Raw genomic sequence first — 26,262 nt, 5'->3', positions numbered from 1 at the left:
CAGAACTGGGGCTTATATTGCTCACAACAGCAGACAGTACAGACTCAACTGTGAGAACAGCTTAAGGTGCTTCACACTTCAAACTGCACTAAAATATCAGCAGTAATTCAGATCTCACCAAGGATGCTCAGTCTAATTTGATCTTTGAAATAAAATTTGCATTAGACATTGTAATGGCACATGTTTCTTCCCCCTGCTGGCACAAACCATACATTATGAGACTAAAGCTGTCTGTAACAGTTTGGCTTTGACCATCAGAGGAAAATAAAGTACCACATGTCTAAATGCAAATTAATTAAAGATTCAACATTAACTGTTTTCTTTTCCTGTAGTTGTTCATATTTCAGGTTACAATGTCGTGAGGGACAGATGCAAAAAGAATTCTGATCCCCCGGCCTCAAGCCAGGACATCAATTTGGCCATGCTGGAGATGGGTGCGAAAGCAAATCTAACAGGCCATTCACACCTCACAGCTCCACAAAAACAAAAATAGCTGTATGGCCTCCCGGTTTAGCACCGGAACCAAAAATTATGCAACACCAATTGCTCTAGATCAGGTTCCACCCATCTCCTAAACATACAGAGCACACACTTTTATTACGACACATCATGGAACAAAATAATGGCCGAGATTCTGAAAATACTAATCCACTGAAGATCTGGCCCGCCTCTCAAATACACATAGCCTCTCACACATAGGACATTACAAACCTGTTACCATAAAACAGGCACTATTTACAACTTCCCTTTAAATACTGTAATATACATGGGACATGTGCATGGCTACAGTCACACATCGATGATTTAATTACTAATTGCAAGCAACAAAATTTCAAACATTTCCACCTACATATAAATCAAACCAATTGATTGTTGTTGGAATGGTTGCAAACCAGAGGGCCCCTGGTTTCCAACGCATTGCTAATAACAATATAAAAACAAAATAAGTTGACGATATGAAATGCAGACGCTTCTATCGATCCACTTCACATTTTGAAAATAGGCATATATCATCGATTGTGACTCAGCCACCAAATCACACATATTAGATAATGTTGAATTAACACTGTTATTATTGTATATGTCTGTAACTGTGATTCTAAAATCATAGAATTAGTATTATAACTATATGTTTAATGATGCCTGCCACTGATGGAAATACTAGTTATACTGACTTTGTGGTATGTTTCCTTTAATTTAGTATCCACTGTAATATTGTATATTGATGATACATGTTCTAATTGCCTTGAACTCTGTGCCACCTTTCCTTTAATTAATTCAGATTAATTAGTCCCCTTTGCATTTTTAAATACACACTTGAGACCTGGATTACCACTCGCACTGGTGACATTGATTCATTGTTTGTCTTTTCATCATGTATTACTCAACCTTTTCTTGTGTCAGTTAAGTTCTTCAGAGTTTCATCTCTACACGGTCATTTAAGAAGCTGTTCAGGTGTTTATGCATTGCCAGGGAGGACTCCTTCACCTAATTGAGGTCTGCCCAGAAGACCACCACTGGAGGTGGCAGAGAATTCTTCAAAGAGTCAGATCATCATCAAAGGGAAGGTGCAATGTTTCTCCATGATGGAATGACATGTCCACTGAACAAGCCACAAATGCCTTGATGGACTCTATGAACTGAATGCATGTGCTAACCTCAACCAGACACATTGTTGCGACTTGCCTCATCAGATCCATGCGGACATCAACCGACATAGCACTGGCTCTCAGCCCTTCGCAACTGCACACTCTTCTGCGACTGAGATAAAAATAGAAACTAAGGCACAATGACCCAACAGGGACTCTTCTGGAATTGTCCCCGGGGGTCAAGCGGAGGAAACTGTAAGGCAGGGTGCCAATGTGTTTGCATTCAAAGGCAAAGAGTAAATGTATGATCTTTGAGAAAATCAACAAACTAACTTTCTCGCAATTAGCAACTCTTCCTGAGGCACCACACCCCACTGAGCGAAGACTGCAAATTCACACCTCATTGTTGCCCTAGACACATCTGTCCCATTCTCTCCTCTCTCCCCCATCCAGCTCAGAATCACCTAAGATCTGTATGTAACAAAAGTCTATATCTGAAGTATACAAATAATGTAACTAGTGTAACATGTTTGGAATCATTTAAAATGTCTCAGTGCGTCTGGTATAGTGCTCTTATTCCCAGATCAAAGTTATAAGGTCTTTGCCAAATGCTTTATAATTCTGGAGGTCTGTCTCCATCCCTGCTTGTATGTTAATGAAGTATGTCCCCAGGACTTCTAAACCTAACCACTCCCAAAATCCCCTTTGTCCATGGTTTGGGTATTTAAGGAAAGGCGACACATTACTCAGGGCTCTCTGTAATCGATCCCAAACAGTTTACTGTTTGTAGTTTATTTCAGGTGATTGCAATTCGTATTTCTTATGTTTTGATAAAATGTCTAACTTTGACTTATCAATGTCTAACTGGAATTGATGAATTGATTATGTTACCTGGTCAATAAATTGTCAACATTTGATTTTATTCTGACTGACTCTGACATTGTGTTTCCCAAACGGATTAAACGATTCGTATGTTACCGCAAGTCTGCGTCAGATTAGTGACGACTAATATTTGGCATCGATTCAAGTGTACTTGGTTTGCTAAGACAAAAAGGGAATTTCCGTTTAGAACAGCAAACGCTGCTTGACCAATCTAAATCTGGGTGTCTTACCTCTGTTTTAATTTGATGTTTCTCCAGATAAGTGTACATGGGAAACCACGCATGGCCAATCCAAAGCTATTATAAGAGAAGTTATGTTGGTCAACTTACATCTGTAATAGTGGCCGTGACCTCTACTGAAGAAAACGTTAAGTTACATTCAAGTGTATGCAATTCCATGGGGGCGATACTGAAGTATCTTTGATTGTGTATACGTGAACGTAACCGATCTCAGGTATATAGCAATTACCGCTGTTTGATGATCCAATACTGGCCGCTTGTGATCGTGAGACTCGCGGTGTAGAGAAAACACGCGAGGACCTCAAAGCGACATAGTTTCTTAATCTAAACGGGTAAAGTACAATTAAAGGAGTTAAAAGAATAATCAAACATTCGCTCACTTTTAATGATACTCGGATATCATTAAAAACCTTTTTCATTTATGGAGTCAGATGAATAAACGAGGTAATACATAAGAGAAAATGTATTTCATTTAATCTTGTTGTGTTGCGTAACAAGAAAGACAGTAACGCGCAGAGCCCTTCACCCGTATTATTGGAGACCGTCATTGGACCGATAAACGGGCTTACACAACCACGTGTACAGTATTTGTAAAAAAAAAATTGTCCTTAGCACATGTCATTACAACCTCAGATCACCTGTCATAAAAGTGGCCAGTGATGGGTGGAAACCAATCAAGAGTAATGAAGTCTTGTCCCTGTTCTACCACTTGGGGTGCCATTGGGACCAGAGGGAGCCTGTAGTCGGGTTGCCACGTCTGATAGATTAGGTCCAGATAGCAGTGCATGCGAGCCACCTGGTTGAGAGTGAAGGAATCAGTGCAGTCATCATCTGGGGGGAAGAGGATGTAAATGTACTTATTTGGCCTGAATATTGGTAGCCCATAGCACATGCAAAAATGTCTTCTTGGAGAGAAGATAAAACATCAAATGCTTAGCTGATGCATTAATGTACAAATTAAATCATACAAGCCATTGTACTTATGTAATGTAACATTTCTGGGTGATTTTTCTTTTCAATAAGAGGCAAATGTAGGGCAATACTACATTTTATCCTTCTGTAATTGATTGGATGGTTAATAGTAGTCTAAATAGCACAACAGTCAGGTTGTGTATGTAACGATTCTATTCATTTTCTCCACAGGTGAACTGATTATTAACTATAACTCATAAACATTTAAAGACAGACCTACCATGAACACCAAGGTTGTTAATCAATGGTACATGCTTCTGTTGAAGCAATCAATCTGCATTATTTTATATAATTGTATTTCCTTTAATTGTGTTTGATAGCATAATTTCTGGTGGAAAAACTTCTCTTTGATCCTAAAGGGAAACAATCCACCAATTAGAGAATTGCTGCCAACAAACCGCACAAAATGAAAGACTTATGTCTCTGCAGAACAAAAATGGGCTTTTCCCAATCAGTGGGCATTTTTAATCCATTCAGATTCCCTACTTTCATTGGATAGTTTAGAAATGCCCATCCCAGTATGAAAACAGCCACAGCGACTGCCTACCTCCATGATGCACTGTGAATGGCACAATAGAATTGATCTCTCTACACTCTAAAACTACTGATATATTGTACGTCAATGGCAATACTTAAAGGGTAACTAAACCCTAAACCAACTTTTTTTAGTTAATGATCTGTAAGCATGGGGCTTTATTAGTACTGGTCATTGATTCAAGTAATTTTTTGACATTTGTGTGTAAAGTGTTTTAATTCTACAATATATGGTGTAAAAATGTCTGAGTGCTGCCCTCTTCAGGTTGAACGGTGGCTACTGCAGTTGAATTTGAATCCTTGAATTTTCCACGCCCGATTCATGTACATGTCGTCTTGCGACCGTTTGAGGAATAATAACATAGAGTCTGACAACAGCTGTCAATTAATCCGTCACTACGAGTCTCAGGTGCCCCCCCCCCTCCCCCTCCCCCTCGGTTCGTTCCCTCTATCCCCGCCACTTTTCCAGCATTTTCAAATATTTCTAGTGGGTGCAGTCAGACTCTGAGCAGGTGTTTAGTTACCCTTTAATGGGATTGTAGTACATGCCCTCTTGAAAGACATTAAGAACACAAGGTCTTGTACCTTTGTCTTTTTATCCAATTTTATTTAATTGTTTTAAATTTGGCTTTAAATCAAAGTTTGTTCATTTGTGATTCATCTTAGAGCTCATTGGCTTCCTTTAAGGGGTGTTCACAGCAACAGCGATTTGCAGCAAAGTCACTTAGTTTCAAAGAGAATAGACAATTTAAGGGCACATTGGTGATTGTGACCATTGAAGCTGTGACAAAGTTGACCAGAGTGCAATTCTATGCAAATGGGAAGCGACATGTTGTGGCATCCACTACTGAAGTGTAGGAAGTAGAGGTCATGTGATTTGTATGCTGAAACAGATAGATAATGCAGAATGCCAGTGACTTTAAACTCCTGTGATTCAATCTCTGTCAGTGTGAAGGCACCTTTAGACATTTATACCATCTCTGTAGTGTGTGAGGCTATGTGATTGAGATGAAATGTTTCTATGAATATGTTCTTACCTGCGTAACTCATGTAATTATTAAATGGCGTGTGAACAAATTTGTGATTGCCACATGTTTCGTTGCCTGGCTCAGGGTCCCTGCAGTGCTTGTATTTGGGAGTCGGGTTGGTGTCGGCACACAGATCTCCAGTTTCCAGTGAGGGCTCAGTCTCTAAACATGCATCATTACAGGACTCAATCTCCGAGATCCCCCTGAACACATGGTACAGTCCCAAACTGTGACCGATCTCATGGATCATGGTATGAGTGTGGCCAAATGTACCATAGAAAGAAGGATTCAGAACAATTCCACCTAAGAAAGATGAGGAAAAGTGCAGTAAAATTATAATATACTTCTATCCCTCTACATACTACTTATAAATTGAATCAGTTGTGCCATTGACCATAGCATTAGATGAGCAAGATGAGCTAAGACATTCTTAAAAACAACAACTCAGCATAAAATTACTGCAAGAACCCAATTCAATCTCTTGACCTGGACAGCATTGATGCAGTAAATTCTCTGTACCTAGATGCGTCAGCGCCTCCTTGTCCCATGGCCAGGTTGCAACTCCAGCCAGATCTTCATCGGAGGAATTGGCAAAGAAAATATTGAGGTGTGTGGAACCATCCAGCTTGATAATCTCTTTTAACTCCTTCATATCCAGATAGGCCCTGCAGACAGAAACAATGACATGGGGGGATCCATTTAACATTAGTAGCAGAAGCCAAATTTAAAGGAACAAAACACTAACAATCCATTGCAGATTAAGGGATGCCAATTTTGGAATGAGTTACAGTAGATAGCTGCAAGACTTGTAATTAAAACAAAAGAGCAAGCAAAGAGCATCATGCCTTTAATCTACTCCAGTTTTCTCGCTTAAATACCCTCATTTCCGTGCCAAATAGGATGCACAAATTAAATGACTAACACAAACAACTAGATTGTATGACATCTATAAAAGCCCCAAATCTCAGGGAAATATACACGTCTATAACATACGCAGAATAATTACTTGCAGTATAATCTTATACTTAACAGTTATCTTAAAGTCATAAGCAGAAAGTGAATGAACCTCAGGGTAAGGATAAGACTTCCCCAGTACTGACCATGCTTAAAGTCCTTTTAAGATCTTCTGTGAATTTTGTGTAAATATATATTTGGAGGACAATGTGCAAGTGTTCCAATTTTATATTACACAAGACCAAAGAGTAGAATCACAATGAGTCCTATATCACACAAGACCAAAGAGTAGAATCACAATGAGTCCAATAATGCCCAGAATGGACTCATTGTGATTCTACTCTTTGGTCTTGTGTAATATAAAATTGGATCAACTTTAAGAACACACATTTACATTCCCTTTTTGCACATATTTACAGGATCTTTTTTTTTTTTTTTTATCAATCAATACAATCAATCAATCTCCCTAAGTAACACATGCTGAATGTTAATAGGTTGTTTGTTATATGCATTACATTTTCATGTGCCGGTCATACATGGCTTAATACATTGGGTATAATATTAACATTATTTAAAAAATTGGGAATTATGTTAGTTAGTTTTCTTGCATCACAGTATAGTACAGTTAAATGAATATTAAGATAAAATATTAATCATTTATCTTCTTTGGTTTGGGCGGATAATGACATTTTCAACATGTCCCTGTGTGCCATGCATGAGCGCACCATCTTGTTCTCGAATTGGGCATTCTTTTCAGGGAACTGGCCATGATTTGTTCAGTCAGCTCACTTACGCACTAGATAATTTGTTTTCTCACTTAATATAACAGTGTCGGAATACTAGAACACAGAGAACAAGCAGAGCGCTGTTGATATTTTACTTAGAATCAAAAGTAAAGCAACTTTTTGGAGAGGTGACTTTGGGAAACTTCAACTAGCATTTTTGGTATTTTTGTAAAAATGCTTTGCAGCCGATAGTTACATGAATGCAACGTACTCAAGAAAATGTAAAAATGCTTCTCTCAAAGTCTCCAGAATTAAACACTTTGGTGTCTGTGGCAGGGCGGAGGGAGGAATGTGGCAGGGCCCTGCCACAGTGTCATTTTTGCAAAAAACGTCTCTGGTTACTTAACTGATAAAAGCGGAACGAGATGCTGCGCTGACTTAGCACTTTGGGAACAACTTTAGGTGTGACCAGCTGTGAATATGTGTGCAACACGTCAATGAAATTGACCAAAATATATAGCCTCTGCTGGTGATATCATTGGATGCAGGTATTTTGTATGAAGAGCAGTCCTGGGGTATCCCATTGCGGCAATGAAGCACAGAATCTCGTTGGACTTTTATCAGGGAACAGGGTTTACAGTAACCCAAGACGTTCCCTGTCAAAAAGCTACACTTTGATGCTGTGCTGACTTAGAGCTTTGGGAACAAGAATACCCACGCCGCCGCATGCTGGATGTCCGGACCGCTTACGGTTATGTAGTGTGTTCACAAGAGCGCGAGAGGTCTCAGACATGGGCTTGTGGTGATGTTGACTCAAGGACATAAGAGCCCAGAGTGGCATGAACATCCAAACTATAAAATCTTGCAGGCTGGCAAGACAGACAGAGCCTGTAGATCCCCAGTTCTTTTTAGAGAAGTAATTGCCATAAGAAAAAACATCTTGAGAGTCAGAAGTTTATCAGACGCTGACTCTAGAGGTTCTAAGGGGGTCTAAACCAGACCCTCAAGGACTATTGCTAAATCCCATGAAGGGATTCTGGTCCTAGCAGGAGGTCTCAGTCGCATGGCTCCACGAACGAAGCGATCGAGCAGAGAATGTCTCCCCAACACCACCCCTTCAATCAAGGCATGGCAAGTCGATAGAGCGGCCACGTAAACCCTGAGAGTGGCGGGGCATGTGCCTGCTGATATTTTTCCTGCAGAAAGTCTAGAACTGAAGCAATCTGGCAGTTAACTGGATCTGCATTATGTGCACTGCACCATCTTTCAAAGACACCCCATTTATTGGCATAACTTCTAGTAGAGGGAGCCCTAGCACTTAGAATGGTCTCGATAACTTCAGGTGAAATCCCAGTGTCCTTCAGTTGGTACCCTTCAGGGGCCAAACATGAAGGTTCTACAGCTCGGGCCGGGGATGAAATATTGTCCCCTGCGCCTGAGACAGAAGGTCCCTCCTGTCCGGAATCGCCCAAGGTGAGCCTTTGAGGAGAGATATTATCTCAGAGAACCATACCCTGTTCGGCCAGCGCAGCGCTATCAGTAAGAGGTTCTCTGTTCCCTTGCTGGCGAACTCTGGCCAAGCCTCCCGGGAGCAGAGAAACCGGGGGAAAAGCATACAGGGGCATTCTGGGCCATGTGGGCCAATTAAGACTGCTACCCAGCCCGTCAGGGAGGCATCTGTCGTTAGCAACCTGCGACCGCAAGACACACCTAGAGTGGGACCCAAAGTGAGAAAGCGGTGTCTGAACCACATAGAAAGGGTACGTAGCATGCGCCACGTAACCCTTATCAGCCTAGGGGAATGGCCCTTGGATGAAATCCCCTTAGTGGGAGAGAGAACGCTCTTTTTGAAGTTGAGTCTCAGACCCAGAGAAACCAGATGAGCTAAGACGATATCCCTGTGCTGTAATGCCAGTTCTTGCGACTGTGCTAGTATCAGCCAGTCGTCTATGTAATTTAGAATGCAGATGCACGGAGTCGCAAAGGAGCCAGTGCTGCATCCATGCATTTCGTGAATGTGTGGGGTGATAAAGCTAGACCGAATGGAAGAACCCGATATTGGAAAGCTTCGCCCCCAAAAGCGAACCTCAGTCCATGAGATCAATCGTGATCAACCAATCGCGATGTTGGATTTGAGACACGACCGTCTTGACAGTTAGCATCTTGAACTTGATCGCCCTCGGAGCAATTCAAGCCTCGAAGGCCTAAAATCGGACGCAACCCCCCCCATGCTTCTTGGGAACCAGGAATTATCTGCTGTGGTAACCTGACTCTCTCTCTGGAAGGGGAACATGTTTTTTGGTCCCTTTGACCAAGAGATTTTGCAGTTATTTCCACAGTAGACATGCTTGCTCCGGTTTCACGGTAGTGGGAATCACGCCGTTGAACCACAGAGGATGCCGAACGAATTCAATTCTGTAGCCTTTTTCTACTGTTCTTAGGACCCACAGAGAAACAACTAGCTGTAGTTTCCATGCTGCCAGGTACTCTGAGATGGGTATTGATTCTGACACTTCCTGTTAAGGGGATGTGAAGTGTCCCATGTCCTGGACTACGGCAGGAAGCAACGGAACACCAAACATTTCGCTGGAAACCGCTAACTCCCGAAACACCAGAGGCGGCGGGAATGGAGCGGTTTTGTGGGAGTATCTGGAGGGTACAGGTGGATGTTTCACGTGACCCATCCCAAGGGGGGGCTACCCCCACAAGGCTGGGCGCAAAATGTCAGGGTTTTTCCCCTTTTAGAAATAACTGCCCTGAAGGTCTTGCTTTGGGGGCTGCTGAGGGCGACGAACTGGCCCCCAGTCTTTACGAGGGGGAGCACGATTCGCCACGCATTGTTTTTGAGCCTCCCGTCTAGAAGGACCGGGGCGGGGCTGGGTGGCCGATGGCCCCTCCCCCAGAGTGGTTTAATACAGTAACCATCATTTGACCATGGTATTTGTAGTAAAATCATAGTAACCACAAACTGTCATGAATACAACATATAGTAAAATCGTAGTTACTATATGGAATGACAGTTTTACTGCTGTAAAACAATGGTTAATTGTATCAAAACCATGATTTCTGATAAGAAAATCATTGTGAACAAAAGTCATGGTTATTACAATCATGATTTATTATTATAAGAGTCAGATTTATTACCAGTATTCAGCACTAGCGTTGAGTGATGTCTGCAAACAGTAACTGTTTTAAAAAATATATTTTACTATCGCTATTGTAATTGACTAGAAAAAGAAAATATTTCCATACAGGAGACTTGAATAACGCAGGGGGCTTCTTTATCAGTAGCTTGTTTTTTCCCCTTGCCATTTCAACTACACACAACGCATACAGTGCAACTGTGATGACATAAAGTAGACCCACGCGAAACACAGGGGGAGCGTGTCTATCCAACTACAGAGCCATTTAGGTACATTTAGTGTTACTGAGAACCGTTACATCCCTACCAACTACATCCGAGAAACAGACTACCTCTCTGTCTTCAAAACACTGCTAAAGAGACAACTTTTTCATATGCACTTGACCATACACTCAGATTCAATAATAATAATAAAATCTTGGCTAGAAGTTTTCAGATGCAATTGAAACTTTGTAATGTAGCACTTTTTGTAATGTTCTCCTTAAGACGAATCGCTTATGTGGTATCCTTCCTCATTTTGTAAGTTGCTTTAGATAAAAGCATCTGCTAAGTTAATAAATGTTGAATGTTCAAATTGTAATTGGGCAATTTGTAATTCAGATTGTCAATATCAATTTCTATACAGCTTCCACTTAAAAGAAGCCAGTTCCTTAATGACATTATCCTCCAAGAAGTGATATTATTTTTGGCAGAATAAAACTAAATCATCTCAAACATCCATATTACAATGAGTTTTATTAATTATTTTCATTTATCACAATTATGTTTTGTGATATTAGATGGTTTCTCAAAAACATTATTAAACATTATGATAGATGAAATTAAACAAATCGGTATGATGATATAAAGAAATATAAAAATTCACTTTCAGTTCCTCACCGAGCAATGACTAACTTTAGCTCTTTATTTCCATCCAGTTAATTTTCATTATGTTAATAGTCATGTTACAATAATTAAACTGTGCCTGAGCTTGGCTAGAGAATATTTCTAAAAGTGTGGTGTGGAGTATGAACGGAAAATCATGAACTCATTAATTCTGAATGCAATGCACACATTTTTACTAAGGGTTCTAAAACCCCCACACCCTGTGACTCCCCATCTAAATCACCAGGTAATGCCAGCAAGTCTGGGAGTTAGAATGCTTCTTGACGTTTTTACAACCCAAAGAGCCTCTCCAGAGACACTTGTGATATCGCCATCTACACACTGAAAATCTATACACTCATACCATTTAAAACCAAGAAATGGCTTAGTTTTAAGGAAATATGTTTTATTCCCGTATGCTTGGGTATTTCTGCTATAATATCAAACTAGTTAAGATTATTTAGTTGTGTAGTTAAACTCTGGGGGCTTATATAAAGGGTCTAAGAATATATATTCACTTTTAAGTGTACCAAATACAAGTTTCTTGGTATCAAATTAAACCTTACGACTCACCCTAGCTGAATATATATATAAGGTTACATTAAAATGTATTCTGCTGTGTTTTACCATCTTTTGAGTGATTCAAACCACATCCAGGACCCTGTCATAAATTAGGCAAATGACCAGCCTTGACAAGACAAAGGGAACCTTCTCACGCCAAAACTGAGGCGCTTCATTGGGTCATTCCTCCCAAAGGAGGCGTGACCTCCCTACCTTAAAAGTCAGGATCTGGTGTAGAATCACTCTTTTTTTTGTCTTCTCTCCTCGCTTTTATCTCTCTTCAAGCTCTCTTGCTTTTTCTTTTTGTGTTACTCTCGTCAGACATGTCTTTTGTTTTATTTGGCGTTTATCTCAGTCTTTTTCTTGTCTTCGGACAAAGCTCAACACTCTACGTTTCTGGAGCAGTCCGATATCCTCCGGGTGAAAGGACTCTCTCTCAGTTTCAACCATTACTCCTAAGATGCTTTGAACTTCCCGCGAGCGATCCACGCTCGGGGAGCACCAACAGAAACCCTCCAGCTCACGGACGCAACGAGGACATTCACGCACACATGCAGCCTTGTTCAGCGACACAAAGGTCCATTCATTTTAGTATTATTCCATCTAAATTCAAATGCGTTAAAGTGTGTAATTCCCTTGCTGGCTCTTAAGGTTTAACTGTTGTAACAAGTTTGCTATCCCTGAAATCTCTTTATTTTTCCTTACTGTTTTACTTTGTTTGTTCTATGTTAAATGTTTGTTGTTAAATGTGTTCTACGTTTGTTAAGTTTGTTAAGTGATATATCCTAGTTCCTTGTATTAAACCCAATTATACGCTTGATTGTCTGTGTTTGTTGGTCATAAAACAAAGCCTCTTTAATGTGCGATCTAAAGCTAAGAGCTGATATTATCAAAGTAAGTTAACGTGCTTTGATTAAGTAAGCTTATACTAAGAATAAACCTTCTGGAGAATTGATCGAGTATCGAGCAAAGTGGTTTGCTGGACGAACTGGTTGGTTGCGGTACGGGTTAATTCCATTAAGGTGTTCTGAAAATTAATACAGCCTGTCTGCATACAATGTATATTCCTAATTAATTATAATTCGTTGTGTTTAATTATCTATATATATCTGAAGCAGACTTTTGGGCTATATAACCCCTGTTTTGGGGCAATTTAGAATGTATTGGTATCTGGTTCAAACCGTATGATTAATCATTGATTACAATCATTAATATTAATTGTACATTCCCCAAACCTGAACCAAGAAACCCTACACTGGTATATCCCAAGTAGAAATACTGCCTCAAATTACACAAGAATATAAGTTTTAAATTACAAGTTCAAAAGGTAATGTGCACTGCTTTAGCACTTAGTTCGATTGCGAATCCGAGCTCGATTGTTCTGTAGCATTGGTCTGGTTTCAGACTCATCTATGATTCTATCGAACCCCATTTCTTTTAGCTTATCAACTTGCATCATCACAAACATTTGTTCTATATTTGTGGTCGCTATATTTGTGTGTTTGTTATTAATTTTGTGTCATTATGCACACCAGATTGAACAACACTTGTGCCTCTGTGTTGTACATGTCCAGGAGGAGGAGACTACATCTGATGCTCACAAACTATCTTTTTTGAGGAAACTGCTGGTTGCAAGCAGGTATAAGAAGTGCATTATCTCACAATTGCAATAGCGAGCCAGCAAATACGCACAAATTATATGTCATCATAAGTGGTTCACTTCTGCAATTTGGTACGATTGCATTCATATCAGCAGTGTAGCAGTGTAGAGTTCCCATGAACCGCACCCCAGACCACCTTTTCAAGTGTACTCTGTGCAGTTCCCATGTGCCCCCCCCCCCCCAATTCGGAAAACTGCGCTCACATGATCCAAACAAACTGAAATTTTATGTAATTCGACCTCGGGTGGGCACCAAAATTGCTAGTGTGAAAGCACCCTTTATAAAAGAAAAAACTCATTTTAGGTATGTGTGTATACAGAAGCGAAAAACATGTCTTGTTCAAAGGGGTCCGTCTGATGGCCAACAGATGATACAAATTTTCCTATCATAATATTGTAAAGAATGTTGTTGTGCCTTGCCCCACTCAAAATGGCAGCGGAGACAGCATGGCCCTTTGTTCTATGATCAATTCAGATTTTCTCTTTGGAGGCGAGTGGTTGTACTATCAGCGAGCTGAATACTACTGCTGTTCCATTCACCTCTTAAGAAGTGTAAGCTGTTGTAAATACAATTCATTTCTAGTGGCTTTCTCTCCTTCTGCACAACAAAGGCAGATTTCACCCCTGTGCATTCCAACAGCGGTAAAAGAGTGTAGATTCCTGCTAAAGAATATATTTTCTCTATTAGATCACACACATTGATGTTGAACATCTTTTTAAAGACACATCTTTATAAAGATGCCTTTCTGTATTTGTGTGATTCCTGGATGCGGTCATTATCTCTCTGCTTCCAACGGCCACGGTTGCTGCCTCATGTGTCAGGGGTGATCACACTGAGGCAGCATTTGTGGATGGTTCATGTTCTCATTGCGAGAATATGATCATGGCAACGTTGCATTTCCTTCTTCCGGGGGAAAGCCACTCTGGCCACCCCCCACGCTGAGCCTTCTACCCACGGGTTTGAAGCAGGCCTGGCTGGCACTGGAGGTGATTTGGGGAGTTCAATGGGTGCGGTCTTGCCGGGTAATTCTCTTCCGTTCCCCAGCACACTCGTTTGCTCCCATCCAGTTCCGAAATGAGACCAGCCCACCTCACAGCTAGCATGACGTCTCTTTCAGGGCCTGTTCTCGGCCCCAGTGTAGAGCCCCCCGCAGGAAGCTGATGCTCCCATCTCCCGGGACGACCCAGGGAGCAAGACGTCTGCTACGGAGCTGGTATCCAGACCACTCCATCCCCCGGTGGAGGGCTGGGAGGTAAATCTTTTGTTTCCTTTTTGCATGCCGTACCCAAATTGTCAAAAAAAAACAAGTTTCCACGTAATCGGTGTCCACAGCCGCCGTTGTCACAGTCCCACAAATGCGGCCACCCCGGCTTTGTGCTCAAGAGGCCGTCCCTTTTCCAACCTATTGTGGTGTCTGGCCAGGACCATCTTACTCGGCTATGTGATTCAGTTCAGCAGGTGCCTGCCCTGGTTCAGCACCATCCGCTTCACTTCGGTGCAGGGCGAGAACGCCGTCACTCTTCATGTTGAGATTGCGACCCTTCTTCACAAAGGCGCAATAGAGCCTGTCCCTCCAGCCAAAATGGGGAAAGGTTTCTACAGCCCTTCATCATGCCAAAGAAATGCGGTGGGTTGTGGCCAATCTTGGACCTGCGAGTTCTGAACCGGGCCTTACAAAGTCTCCCGTTCAAAATGCTAACGCAGAAACACATTTTGACGTCCATCCAGCATCAAGATTGGTTCGCGGCGGTAGACCTGAAGGACGCGTACTTTCAAGTCTCGCAACAGACCCTTTCTATGGTTTACTTTCGATGGCCAGGCGTATCAGTACAAGACCCTCACCTTTGGCCTGTGCCTGTGCCCTCACATCTTCACGAAAGTCGCAGAGGCAGCTCTAGGCCTGTTAAGGGAAGTGGGCATCCGCATACTCAACTACCTCGATGACTGGCTGATTCTAGCACACACTCGAGAGTTGCTGTGCTCACAAAGGGATTTGGTGCTCAGGCACCTCAGCCGTCTAGGTCTTCAGGTCAACTGTGAAAAGAGAAAGCTCTCCCTGTTACATAGCATCACTTTTCTTGGCATGGAGTTAGACTCGGTCTCAATGATAGTGCGCCTCACAAGTGAGAGCGCGCAGTCAGTGCTGAACTGAAGTCATTCAGGCAGAGGACAGCGGTTCCACTGAAATACTTTCAGAGGCTTCTGGGGCATATGGCTTTCTCAGTGGCAGTCACACCACGAGGGTTGATGCATACAGTCAGGTCCATAAATATTGGGACATCAACACAATTCTAATCTTTTTGGCTCTATACACCACCACAATGGATTTGAAATGAAACGAACAAGATGTGCTTTAACTGCAGACTTTCAGCTTTAATTTGAGGGTATTTACATCCAAATCAGGTAAACAGTGTAGGAATTACAACAGTTTGTATATGTGCGTCCCACTTTTTAAGGGACCAAAAGTAATGGGACAGATTAACAATCATAAATCAAACTTTCACTTTTTAATACTTGGTTGCAAATCCTTTGCCTGAAGTCTGGAATGCATAGACATCACCAGACGCTGGGTTTCATCCCTGCTGATGCTCTGCCAGGCCTCTACTGCAACTGTCTTCAGTTCCTGCTTGTTCTTGGGGCAATTCATCCTGCTGCTTTTGTCAGCAGTCACATCATCAATAAATACAAGAGAACCAGTTCCATTGGCAGCCATACATGCTCACGCCATGACACTACCACCACCATGCTTCACTGATGAGGTGGTATGCTTTGGATCATGAGCAGTTCCTTTCCTTCTCCATACTTTTCTCTTCCCATCACTCTGGTACAAGGTGATCTTTGTCTCATCTGTCCATAGGATGTTGTTCCAGAACTGTGAAGGCTTTTTTAGATGTTGTTTGGCAAACTCTAATCTGGCCTTCCTGTTTTTGAGGCTCACCAATGGTTTACATCTTGTGGTGAACCCTCTGTATTCACTCTGGTGAGGTCTTCTCTTGATTGTTGACTTTGAAACACATACACCTACCTCCTGGAGAGTGTTCTTGATCTGGCCAACTGTTGTGAAGGATAATTCTTCACCTGGGAAAGAATTCTTCGGTCATCCACCACAGTTGTTTTCCGTGGTCTTCCAGGTCTTTTGGTGTTGCTGAGCTCACCGGTGCAGTCTTTCTTTTTAAGAATGTTCCAAACAGTTGATTTGGCCACACCTAATGTTTTTGCTATCTCGCTGATGGGTTTGTTTTGATTTGTCAGCCTAATGATGGCTTGCTTCACTGATAGTGACAGCTCTTTGGATCTCATATTGAGAGTTGACAGCAACAGATTCCAAATGCAAATAGCACACTTGAAATGAACTCTGGACCTTTTACCTGCTCCTTGTAAATGGGATAATGAGGGAATAACACACAACTGGCCATGGAACAGCTGAGCAGCCAATTGTCCCATTACTTTTGGTCCCTTAAAAAGTGGGACGCACATATACAAACTGTTGTAATTCCTACACCGTTCACCTGATTTGGATGTAAATACCCTCAAATTAAAGCTGAAAGTCTGCAGTTAAAGCACATCTTGTTCGTTTCATTTCAAATCCATTGTGGTGGTGTATAGAGCCAAAAAGATTAGAATGTTAATCTTAGAATGTAATTCTAATCTTAGATTAGAAATTCATGTGTGTACACACATGAATTTAACTTCCCCTCACAGCAAACTCATTGGGAAAAAAAAGCTCTGTCAAGTCCTTATAATGGAAGCACATTGATAATTAAAATGTTTTTAACTTTAAATCAGTACTTTCATCCAGGGCTCTGATGCTGTTTGAAATGGCAGAACTCTCACGTGATATTCGTTCTTCTGTTTTAAATCCAGCACCACTTTCGAATTCTCACGTAAATTCGCCGGCACGATTATGTCACACTTCACGTCAGCTGCTGGCAGGAAGCGCTTTTTAAAAGTTAATAACATTTTACTGATGTACACAAACGTATCGATTTGCTTTCAGAACACATTCATTGATCGACTGGAGTTGTGTGGATTACTTTTATGCTGCCCAAATGCTGGCACCCATGTAATTCCATTATAAGGACCTGACAGAGCTCTATCTTTTTCTAAAAAGCTTAATTTGTGTTCTGCTAAAGAAAGACAGGGAGAGACTATTCCTTTAAGTAAAGTTAAATCCATTAATACATCACTGTATTCCAAATATAAATGTTAGACAAATCAACAATAGGTTTTATACCATTCACATTACAAGGTCCATTTCCAGCTAACTTAAACATTCCTCTCAAGAATTCATAACTTCCTAGTTCTCTCTTCACCCAGTCTGGTCCTTTTCATCTGCAAGCAAGCAGACAAATACATAAAAAGACAGCAGGTGTGCGCATGTAAGTGCCTTTCCAGAAAGAGGTAGGTGCATTTATGAGGGTGTAGAGCCTTTTACACAACATGCTAAGAGCCTATTTAACACCAGATCACTCCAATAGGGCAAAATCATTAATGTCCTTTATGTTTATGGGCTGCAGCACTTAGAGTTCACACGACTGTAAAAAAAACAGAATCAGCGCCTCCCCAAGATGACTCATGTGACAGCTCAGGAAACACCATTTATCAATAAACCTGACCCATGGAAGATGGAGGCTGATGATAACCTAGTATCACCTTTCACCTTTCCTGTGACTATCTCCGGATCAAATCCAGGACAGGTATTTTTCTTATTGCACAATGAAACATGACCAAAATTGGCAAACATCCAAAGCCAGGGATTAATTAATACACACAACATGTGTACTTGGTGATGATGTCTAAAGACATGGAGCATTTCACTTTGGGATTAAGAGGTAACCACAAATGTGTCGTCCTTCAAGTTAATCAAATGAAAACCCATATCTCCCTAAAATACAAAATACAAAAATTAAAAAGATGTAACAATACCAGTCGTTCTGAACTGGTAGTACTTTCTGCACTGGTAGTATCAAGTAATTTCAGGTTCCTACAGGCTGACTGACAGGTGGATTCTTTCTTTGTGCATGCTTATGTACGTGTGCTCTGAGTAGGTGTGTAATGGTCTGTTCTCACCAAAAAACAACTGGATCTCTTAAACGACTAAACCTTTGGAGTCTGATTGATCACACATGTCATATCAATTCTGAAGATATGCATTTAACAACTGGAGTCTGATGGATTATGTTTATGCTGACTTTATATACCTTTTGGACTTTCAAAGTTCTGACCACCATTCACTTGCATGTATGGACCTACAGACCTGAGATATTCTTCTAAAAATCATATTTTGTGTTAAGCAAAAGAAAGTCTGGGAAGGCATGAGGGTGAGCTGTTGTTCACCCTCTGCTTAAGAAACCTCATTTTGACTCATATGTCCTTAGTAATTTTAGACCTATTTCTAAAGTACCTTTTATCTCAAAGCTCTTGGAGAGAGTTGTGTATTGTCAGTTGAATTACTATCTTAGCATGTTTAATATTTTAGATACATTTCAGTCTGGTTACAGATCTTTGCACCATACTGAAACTGCACTGCTGAAGGTCAGTAATGACCAGTTACAAGCACTCGATACTGGATCACATGTTGTTGGATATCAGCTCTGCATTCTATACAATTGATTATAACATTCTGTTACATCGTTTGGATAGTGTGGTTGGCATACTGGGTGTCGCCCTGCAGTGGTTGGCCTCCTACCTCAAAGACAGAATTTTCTCAGTGAGCACTGATAAGCATTCTTCTTCATCGGCTCACTTATCGTGTGGTGTGCCTCAGGGGTCCATTTTGGGCCCTCTTCTCTTTCCACTATACATGCTCCCCCTTGGTGCTATTTTTCAGAAATACAAGATTTCTTACCATTGCTATGCTGATGACACACAATTTTAACTTCCACTTAAAAATGATAGTGGTTGTCCTTTTGTACGGCTTTGTGATTGTTTTGAGGATATTAAATGTTGGATGACAAATTTATTTATTTTTTTTATTAAAAGTGACATTTTGAAAATGGCAGTTTCTTTCATCTAAGATCTGTCGCTAAATTAAAAAATGTTCTCCTGGAGACTCTTAATCTGGAGACTGTAATCCATGCTCTTGCTCAAACTGCTATTTCTAGTCTTCAAATTGTTCAAAATGCAGCAGCTAGACCTCTTACCAGCACAAAAAAGAGGGATCATATTTCTCCCATTTTAACAACTTTACATCGGCTTCCTGTAAATTATAGAATTGATTTTAAAATTGCTGTCTATGTGTACAAGGCTTTATCTGATGTTGTACCGAAGTACATCAGTGACCTTTTGATTCCTTACTCTCCCCAATGAGCACGTTTAATCAACTTCTCTTATCTGTCCCTCATTGTGGCTGCAAAACTAAGGGTGGTTGGGCCTTCTCCGCTGCTGCTCCCAAACTTTGGAACAGCCTGCCATTTCACGTGAGGTCTGTTCCTTCACTAGCTAGTTTTAAATCTGTTCTTAAATCTTATCTGTATTCTCTATCTTTTGATAATTCTTATCTTAAGTGTTTTATGTTTTAGTCATACAGACTTGTATTATGTATATTGTGCTGTATATTTTGTATGCTGCATGTTGTTTTGATTTTTTTCTTTTATATGTTTTAAATTTTACTGTAAAGCACTTGGGTGCATAAATGTGCTCTAGAAATACATTTTGACTTGACTTGAGTACATTTTGAGAGAATTTTCATTTTTGTGTGAACTATCCCTTTAAAGTCTCATTGAAATAAAAATGGACCCATTCATTTTATAAATGCATGTTACTGGTATTAATTCATCCATGCATATTTGCTACTTTATTATAAAATTATTTTATTATTAGTATTTTTTCAAATTGACCTCGTAATCTAAAATCAAAATGTAATAACTTGCTCTTACGGCAATACAAGCCAAGCTTTAAGTTAGTTTAAACTCCACCCATTCAAGAGTCATGTAAAAAAAATCTGCCGTCAAAATAGCTAATCACATTTTATATACAAACATTGCATTAGCATTAGCTAAACCAGCCTGAAAGCTTTTAAGTATGATATGAGGTTACTGCTGGTACCTAACATGTGTCTGTGTTTGTAGCCTGCTAGCTTTTTTTTAGCATCGCTTATCTATCTGTTTTCAGCTTTTAATCTTAATATCTGCCATTCTTCAGAGTACATCAGGTTTCCCCCTACATTATTCTCTTATTCAACTCCGTGCATTTTTTCACATGCATCCGATTTCCATTTTTAGCATGATTAAACTGCATGCATTTAACAGCATGCATGCATTTTACCATGAGACCTGTTTTCTCCTCTGTGTTACGCGAATTATTACATCGATTTCAAAGCACCACTTATCAAAAACAACCATAACAACAAACAATTGCCAGAGGGATTCACATCAATCCCTCGCCGCTCAGGTGAGGTCACGGCATCGGCTTATATTATTACTACCTGCATTACATGCCACATGTTTACTATAGCTTCTTCCATCAGCAGTGAGGGATTCACATGTGATAAATAGAAGGAATTAGTCAGTCTGATCGAGAAGGTTAATGAGTTAGAGACTCGCATTCGAACACTAATGGAGATCAGTGAGAAAGAGAAGCTGGTAGATACTGTTTCACATGTGGGTAGTACGGCGAAAAACACACACACACATTGGTTCTGGCTGTAGAGCCCATGCAGCAGGATGTTTGGGTAATGTCTCAGCAGCATACTCGCTCAGCACACTCTACCATTCCTGTTAGGGTCCCCACTCAGTGATGCACCCACTGAGAATCATTTTGAAGCATTGTAATAGAGACTCCAGCCACCATTGTTAAATGTATTTCAGGTACCAGAGCATCTGACATCAGTTAAAATGTACAAGTGCTAGCTAATGCTAAACATAGATTTTCTAAAATTGTTATTCATGTTGGCACTAACGATATCCGGCTTCGCCAGTCACAGATCACCAGAGATAATGTTAAAGATGTATGTGAACTTGCAAAAACGACGTCAGAAACTGTAATATGCTCTGGCCCAATCCCTGCTCATCGTGGTGACAAGGTTTATAATAGATTAGTGTCCCTGAACGGCTGGATGTCTGAGTGGTGTTTGATTATCCGCCAGACTCCAGTTGTTAAATCCATGTCTTCAGAAGTGATATGATAGGTGTGATCAAATTGAAGATTACATCATATAAAGATAGGGCTACTAAACATTAGATCTCTTTCAACCAAAGCACAAATTGTAAATGAAATTATAACAGATCATAGATTGGATGTGCTCTGTTTGACTTAAACCTGACTTAAACTGGATGAATATATTTGTTTAAATGAATTTGCTCCCTCGGGTAATTGATAAAAAATTAGCCTTGTCTGAAGGTTCGAGGAGGAGGTGTGGCTATTATTTACAGTGATGTTTTTGGTGTTACTCAGAGGACAGGATATAAGTTTAAGTCTTTTTAACTAATACTGCTTACTGTAACACAGTCAGATATAAATAAAAGAAAGTGTTGTCTTTTGCCCTTGCTACAGTATATAGATCACCCAGGCCAGATTTCCTTGCTGAATTTGCTAAATTTCTATCAGATCTAGTAGTTAGGTAGATAGAGCTTTAATTGTTGGAGGCTTCAACTTTCACATAGATAATGAAAATGACACATTGGGATATTCTCAACTCACTTGGAGTCAAACAAAATGTGTCAGGACCAACTCATCGCAATAACCATACGCTAGATTTAATTCTATCATATGGAGTTGATACTATAGTATTTCTACCGCAGAGCATGATGTACTATGATGATATCAGATCATTTCCTCGTCTCTTGTATGCTGCTATCGGCTAATGTTACTCAATCTGCACCATTCAGGTAGAATAATTATTTCGACCACTTTCGACATAGCTTCACTAATAATCTTCCAGCTCTATCTCATACATTCAGTAAGCCCCAAAGTCTAGAAAAACTTGATGAAATAACAGAAAATTTAAATGCAGTCTACTCTAGTACTCTTGATAGTGTCACCCCCTTCGATTAAAGAAAATGAAAGAAAAAAGACCCACACCATGGTATAATGATCACACTCATGCTCTCAAAAAAATTTGACTCTCGATGGATGTCCTGTTACATCGTCTTCAACAGCGAAGAACTTAGGTGTTATATTTGATACCAATATGTCATTTGATAATCAAATTTCCAATGTTTGTAGAACAGCATTCTTCCAACTAAGAAATATTGCTAAGTTACGACACATGCTGTATATTGCTGATGCCAAAAAACAAATTAATGCGTTCATGACCTCAAGACTAAATTATTGTAATGTGTTACTGGGAGGATGTCCAGAAAGTTCAATAATTAATTATATGACTATATTAGCCCCATTTTATCATCATTACATTGGCTACCTGTTAAATTTCATATAAATTTTTGAATTCTGTTAACTACATGCAAAGCTTTGATTAGTCTCTCTCCACAGTACTTAAGTGACCTTCTACCATGCTATATTCCATCACGTTCAATACGATCGCAAATCTCTGGCCTGTTAAAAGTGCATAGAATGTCAAAATTGACAAAAGGAGGTAGATCCTTTTCCTATTTGGCTCCTAAACTATGGAATAGTCTCCCTAACACTGTTTGGGACACAGACACACTCACTCAGTTTAAGTCTAGACTACAGACTCATCTTAAATGCAGCCGGCTAGCCAGCCAGACATCACTTCAGTCTATTACAATGGAACTCAGAGGATGAACTGATGCCAACTCCAACCATAAGACATGGGATACTTCATAGGCCATTGCCTGAACCTTGGACATAAGATAGACCTCACCGAAATGACCGGCAGGCTGAACTGCAAAGCACCTCACTGATCTCGGCCTGCATCACCTCGGTCTAATGATGGACTACACTCTTAAAATTGAATACACAGACTATCAATAAATTGCCAACAAAAGCCTTCATCAGCCAACTAATATGCATCTATATGAAGTTCACCAGTTAATCCAGGAAGAACTTAAAAAACTTTAGTCATTAATCATACAGTTCTTACAAAGTCTTTGTTTAAACACTGGACCTTAACACCTACTTGGTTTAATCATTTTAATCCATAACTTGCACAGCACATAAATAAATAATATTGGCATTATATTCATGCTGTTAGCCAGAGGGGAACTGGCCCCCACTGTAAGCCTGGTTTCTCTCAAGGTTATTTTTCTCCATCTTATGGAGTTTTGTGTTCCTTGCCACAGTCGCCTACGGCTTGTTCACTGGGTTTCTAAATACAATTATTATTTAATTACTTATAATTGTGTTTATACACACTTCATAATCATATTTAATCAAACTGCACAATGACTACTCGAAGACTTCATAGATATTATGGTTTAATATTCTGTTAATGCATGATTTTCTGTAAAGCTGCTTTGAAATTATGTGTGTTGTGAAAGGCACTATACAAATAAAAATGACTTGACTTAAAGAGATAAAGAAGTTTATTTTTGGTAGTTTCCTACCTTTCATTCCAGAGTCTGATGCATCTGGAGTATACTCATGTTTTTTAAGGGCAGGTATATTGGGATGTACAGCACCAGTATGTGATATTTATTCTTTATATTTGGTGTATTGACATTTTACCCACTTGTTTCTCATTGATCTGCATTGGGCTCCAGCCTCATCATAAGCAAAGAACGCAATGTGTTTTGTGTATATTTGGGCTGGTTATGCATTAATGTTGTCAGTTAGATCATCATTCGGTTCTCAATTCAGTGGGGCACAGTGGAAATGGTGTGTGCATTGTGGTGGAACGACCCACTCCTCCCTCTCATCATCGTCACCCCGCCTCGTGGGTCTTTATCTTGCGACATGCATGTCACCTTTAAAATGACAGTGTAATAGCTGAATGTGAAATGAGGAAGTCACAAATTAGATATTTATTTTATCACATCAAGTTTACAGTATTTTATGTTTTATAAAAGTAGTCGATGTAATAATTTAACTGATTTTGATTTTAGAATATTTCCACAAAATTTTACTTCATACAATACGGTGATTGATAAAATCATCTGTTTTAAAACAGGTATATCTTGAAACCGCTAATTCCCTAGGATATGCACCTGAACAGTCAAATAAACAAAATTATTTTTAAATATTATAGTCTCAGTGAGGTATTAATTTTATTTATAAAGTGAACATAAACAGCAATACAAAAAATGGATTTGAATCAAAATATCAGATCACTGCATTACATTAGGACTTGCAGTTCAAATGCAGCATAATGGACTTGCTGCAGTATCGTTAATATTAATCAAACAACAATAACAAGAAAATGAGAAACCCACTGCTCTTGGATGGATATCTTTAGAAGATTTAACATATAAATGTATAATATCTAATTATCATAGAGTGATGAGTACATCATTAATTTAAGTAGTTTTATGTTACATTACATTACTTTTTCAAAAACAAATTCTGAATGCATACTTGAATACTGCTGTTAAAAACACTACCAACAAAAAATAATCTGATTTCTTAATTTGCATCTTTGTTCAATGGTATTCTTATTTAATTACGGATTGTTCCTCAGTCTCAAAAAAATATTAAATAACTTGAAACAATGTTTAACTATGTAAAAAAATTGCATTAGTTTTGCTGTGGTATTGAAATTGGTACAGAGAATTGTGAAATGTCACTGGTATTGTAATGAATACTGAAATTTTGACAACCCAACTACTGACCCTATTGGTGCCGTTGTACTGTACACGTTCTCAAAAATCCATGCAGAAACAGCTTGCAACACATGCCTAAAACATGTAAGAACACGAACAAACTGGTATCATTTGTGTTTTTCAGTACTTTTTGGTTGACTAAATGCTGGATGAAAGAGTCCAACCCAGTGTTGCCTGTTAGCTGGATTCCTAAACAAACAAAGTGGTAACAGGCTCCAGATCTACTAAAATAAACCCCAGACCACACAGTCATTGTTGTGCCATGCATGTAGCACAATGTTCATCCAGAATTCCACAATTAAGCAGGAATGTTGACGAAAGTTTGTGGTGCAGCCATCAGCACGTCTCACTAGACAGCTCATAATCAAACCAAAATAAACAAACACTCAGGGCTCTTATCTCAATAGTCGTCTTCGGTTCTCACTCCATCTACTCTCATCCATCAGTTGTAATATTTTCATTGAAACTAATGTTTGGCCAACTGCTGAATTCTGTAACTAAATTGGATATCCAGTGATAAATAGTCTCTTGATGATTGCAATGGGATAATATTTTGGAAAAACCACCAGCATGTTTGTTGTAACTGATGTCACCTCATAACCCGCACACAGAGTCATTTGAAGAACTTTAGGAATACAATTGGAGGTGATTCTATGGTCAGGAAAGTGTTCAAAGCAGCTAATAGAAAACATTTATTTTCCCCTGAAAGGGGAACTCAATTAAGGCATGCAGAAGAAATTCAAGGATATTACTGGAATACTGGGATGATCATGCAGATCAAAACAAAAGACATAAAAAAGTTGTTTTAACTTATCAATTAATTTACTATTTTCTCTGAATGTGGATCATCTCAGCATGGAATGTTTAATGTATTTCCATGAACATGCATGTACTTCTGTAAACAAAGGTTTATGACTCCATTTGAAAACAAAATTGTTACTTGGACTCTAAATAAAAACGACATAAGCTTCCATGCAATGTTCATAAATATGATTTCAGTACTTTGCGACACAAGGGGTCTCTCGAGCACCAAATATGCCTCTGATCTATGAAAAAATGCCAATGAGAAGTAGGCAGACAGTATTTGCATACCCCGCCCCCAGACATGCGGGTATAAAAGCGGGGAAATACGTTGAGTTTATTCAGGATTTTTCTGAGGAGCCGGAAATGGTCCGGCCACCACAATGGCTCGGCTCAGCGACGTGGCTGGGAGGACACAACGTCTCATTCCCTCCATCAGGGAATGGAGGTTACATATGTAACCTAGACGATCCCCGTCTGTCGCTCACTTCGACATTGTGTCGAAGAAGCGACACTAGGGGTCCAATTTAAATCATGCCATGCACTGAGCCGTGTAATGCTGACACAGGAGCGGGCAGGTATTTCATGTGCAAAGGTGACCAGCTGTGTCAGACTGCACGTACCATTCCCCA

The 26,262-nt window shown here is 39.9% G+C and overlaps 1 pseudogene; it reads right to left on the bottom strand.

The window, feature by feature from the left end:
• Positions 1 to 26,262, bottom strand: part of LOC127633142 (pappalysin-1-like) — a 359,290-nt pseudogene that overhangs the window by 296,787 nt on the left and 36,241 nt on the right.

This window comes from Xyrauchen texanus, chromosome 3 (assembly GCF_025860055.1).
Source record: "Xyrauchen texanus isolate HMW12.3.18 chromosome 3, RBS_HiC_50CHRs, whole genome shotgun sequence".
Lineage (NCBI taxonomy): Eukaryota > Metazoa > Chordata > Actinopteri > Cypriniformes > Catostomidae > Xyrauchen > Xyrauchen texanus.
This window is presented reverse-complemented; position numbering and strand designations above follow the sequence as displayed.